The sequence below is a fragment of the Nothoprocta perdicaria genome, unplaced genomic scaffold (genome assembly GCF_003342845.1).
Source record: "Nothoprocta perdicaria isolate Ctin4 unplaced genomic scaffold, notPer1 scaffold_49, whole genome shotgun sequence".
In the NCBI taxonomy this organism is placed as follows: Eukaryota; Metazoa; Chordata; class Aves; order Tinamiformes; family Tinamidae; genus Nothoprocta; species Nothoprocta perdicaria.
The window spans coordinates 3,620,212-3,624,208 of record NW_020455743.1 but is presented as its reverse complement, the minus strand read 5'-3'; positions in this window follow the sequence as shown (position 1 = coordinate 3,624,208).

The window sequence follows — 3,997 nt, the reverse complement described above, 5'->3', positions numbered from 1 at the left end:
GCCCCGGCCGGCGCGGCGCGGCGGGCGCTCTGCGCAGCGGGCGGCAGCGGGGGCTGCGCAGGCGGAGGGAGAGGGAGGGAGGGAGCGCCGGGAGGCGGGAAGGGCAGAGGGAGGGAAGGCGGCGGAGGGGGGCGGGAAGGGGGCGCCTCGCGCCGCCTCCTGCTGCCGCGGGAGCCGCCGGCCGTTGGCGCCGGTGACCGATGAAGCGGGCGGCTCTCGGGGCCGGCGGCCGTTAGGATGGGCAGCCGTTGGGGCGGGCGGCCGTTGGGGCCGGTAGCCCTTGGGATGGGCAGCTCTTGGGATCGACGGCCGTTGGGGCCGGCGGCCGTTGGCGCGGGCGGCCGTTGGGGCCGGCGGCCGTTGGCGCGGGCGCTGCGGTGCCGCTGCGAAGCGGCAGCGGCGGCTGCCGAGTGAGGGCCAGCAGAGCGGAGCGCGGCGGCTTCCCCCTTCGCCCTAGCACCTGCTTCCAGCGGAGCTTCCTAAGTGGAGGTTTGGCAGAATTCAGCCCAGAAGTGGGAGTGACTAACCCCGATTTGGAAGCCAAAAACCTCATGCGGTCAGGCTGCCTCCTTTCGGGCTTCTTGCTCACGCTTTTGGGCAGTCCTGCCTGGCGTTGCTTCCTTTCTCACACTGCCAAAGGTAAAGGCAGCCTCTCCCTGCTCTGTTTGCGTTATCCCTGCTCTACCTTCTTCCCACCTGTCCAGCAACCCAGAGGAGCTCACCACCGGCAAGCTCTGCTGCCAGGCACGTCTGTGAGGAAAAGAGGTTACTCGCTTTTCCATCCTCCTTCGCCTCTGGGCTGCCGAAAGATTTGGCTCAGGGATATGTGGCAGATTTGCAGGAGTCATCTAGAGAAGGGAAGGGAAGGGTGGCCAGAGGGTTGGCGAGCGATTCTGGGCTGTGGGACAGCCCCTGTGGGGCTGCGGCAGCCAAACCTGAACGATGTAGCCCAATCTGAGCAGGAGCAGCCTGAGGCTGATGTACATGGAAAGCTAAGCATGTCCTCGACAGACGAGCGATGGCACCAGGCCATCTTTGGCCCCTTTCCTCCACTCGCAAGCCAAGCAGAGCTTGGGAGGAACTCATCTTCTAGGCCACTGTCCTGATTTCCAGTTTGGAAAAAAAAAAAAAAAAAAAAAAAAAAAAAAAAAGAAAGAAAAAGCCTGAAGCAGATTTTCTAAGAGCAACTCTCACATGGTACAAATGTACCACAGCCGTGTGTATCTGTGATTATGTAAACTAGCACAAGTGAATTTGGCATCGAGATCCAGGACTGGTCAGCTGTGTGTCCCTGACACCAGTTCTGGAGGTGGGTCTGGTGGTAGATGAAGCTTCAGTCTCCACACTGGAAGGTGCAAGGAGAAGCCATCAAAGTAGCTACACAAACAGAGCAGGAGGAAAGAGTTTCCAGCCAGAGCTGATGGCAGCAAAGAAAGCAGTACAAAATGCCTGGCCTATGGAATGCAAGAGGCGAAATATCAGGAACGTGGGAAGCAAGAGAGAGTCCTGGCTCTGCCTGGTCTCTGAACATGGTGAGAGTTGGGAGACAAGGTGCTGTCAAATCTATTTGTCCGTCAGTATTAATTGAAAAGGTTTTCTTAGACATGTAAGGTACTAAAGAAGCTTGAAAATAGCTCTGGACGCAGCTGGGATTCCTCGTATTCCAGTTCCTCTTGAGTCTAAAGTGATGAAAGTGAGATCCTCATTTCAGAGTAGGTAGCTAAGCGTATTTAAAGCATGAACTCAGAGGTACTTTTTTTTTTTTTTTTTTTTTTTTCCCCCCCAGCACAATTCATAGGAAGTCAGAAGTTAGCATAGGAATATAACACAGCTGTATTTTCCTCCTTCCACTGCAGTAGGCTTTGGATCAAGCAACTTACCAGTGAAAACCTAAGCATCAGTCTCTTGCCACTGGGTGCCTTTTACTTCAACAGGTTGTGCCAGATACTTTTTACTGGCAAGAATAAGAATAGGCACTATAGGATTTCTTTCCCTCTCCCTTTCTTTCTTTTTTCTTTTTTTTTTTTTTTTTTTTTTTTCTTTCTTTCTTTCTTTCTTTCTTTCTTTCTTTCTTTCTTTCTTTCTTTCTTTCTTTCTTTCTTTCTTTCTTTCTTTCTTTTTTTTTTTTTTTTTTTTTTTCCGGATCAGACTTTATTGGTAATGTTCCAAACGTTTTTCAAAAAGATAATTATCTGGGGTTTCAGCAAATCCAGAAGAGAATCTGGTGGGTTAGCAATACTGTCCTTTACAAGTGCTGAATAAGGATGCTGCAGCATTTCTTGAAAAGGAGTCAGTAATTGCATGCGGAAGAGGGACGTCTCCAGGGCTCTTGAGAGTCTTTTGTCCAAATGGAGAGTGTTTTGCTGCTGCAGGGTTAGCAACTGAGATGTAGCAAGCAAGTAAGAAGTGAGGATGACTCTTTCTGCTACACCTCCTTTGTGTAACAGTATTTGGACTACCAAAGCCAAAGAGAAATGGGAAAAAAAACTAAAAATACTTGTTATAGTTTTATACTTTAAAAAATTTGATAAAATCTTGCATTCAAGATTTTTGGATGCCCCCATGGTTGTCAGTTTTGTTCCTACACTCTGTTTCACATCTGTCCAGAGCTGAAGGGTGAAAGTAGTGAGGATGGGGCCAAGCTCAGTGGTGGCCAGTGACAGGTCAAGGGGTAAGAGGTATAAATTAAAACACAGGAAGCTCAGTCTTCATATGAGCAAGAACTTCTTCCCTGTGAGGGTGCCAGAGCCCTGGCACAGGCTACCCAGGGAGGCTGTGGAGTCTCCTTCTCTGGAGATCTTCCCAACCCGCCTGGATGCCGCCCTGTGCCCCGTGCTCTGGGTGTCCCTGCTGGAGCAGGGGGTTGGACTGGGTGATCTCTAGAGGTCCCTTCCAACCTCAGCCATCCTGTGAATCTGTGATAGTGACAAACTGGGCTCGTACCCAGGCTCTGCTCCGGGAACAGATGTGTACTTAGTGGTGTGAGCTGCCTGCTAACCTCCCAGCAAGAGTCAGTGATTCAGCCCTCTAGCAGGCTCTGCTAGAGGCTGTTTGGGCTGGCTTAACAGCGTTTCCAGTGCTTTTAGCAGGAAACCTGTGTTCAGAGACTTGCATTTGTTATTATTACTTGTTATTTATTGTTAAGCTGGCCCATGGGCAGTAGAAGCAAAGTTGTCGGGTTCCTTATTGATTTCCATGCTTTCCATAATCACCACGTTACTCGCAAGCCTGTGCTGCGTGGGCGCTTCTCGCCCCATCTCCGTGTCACGGCTGTACCCCTTCGTGGGGCTGGCAGCACGTGCAGCATGGCGCTGCATGGGGCTGAGCTGAAGTAGCTTTGGGTTAGGTGCCCAGGGGGCACTGAGTTTCCATCCTCCCAGGTGCATGAAGCTCAGGAATTTAAGGGCTTTGAGGCTCTTTCCTGTCCTAGTTTGTTGAAATTAGCTGGTGGATAAAAAATGATGGTGGGAAATGACTGGTAGGCAGGCAGACAGTCATGCTGGGTCACCTGTGCCTTGCCTGCTTGGGGAGCAAGGCTAGAAATGTGGGGAGTTGTGATGAAAATGGGGAGAGGAGTATTAAGTGCTGGCAGAATTACTTCTGCTTACATATTTTCCCATTTTCTATTTGAAGAAGCAGACTAATTTTAGCAAGGGCTTCTGTGTAGATCAAAGCAGCCATTAGTGTCTGAAGGCTTTTCATTGAGAGAAAAGTATTAAGTTTCTGCAGTAGCTCTGTGTCTTACTGTCCGTTTATTATAAGCTGGTAAATCCCCCCATGGCTATTGACAAATGCCAAGGCTGTGAGCAGAGCAGGAAGTTTGACATTTTACATTTGGCCTCATTGGTAAAAAAAAAATGTAACTTCAAAAGAGCATTACCTGAACCTTAGCCTTAGCTTTTTTATTCCTAGAATATGGGAATACTTCCTTCCTTCAGCTTGAACCAACCCTTCAAACCAGCAGGATGATGGAGTTTATTCCCTGCAGAAGTGTCTA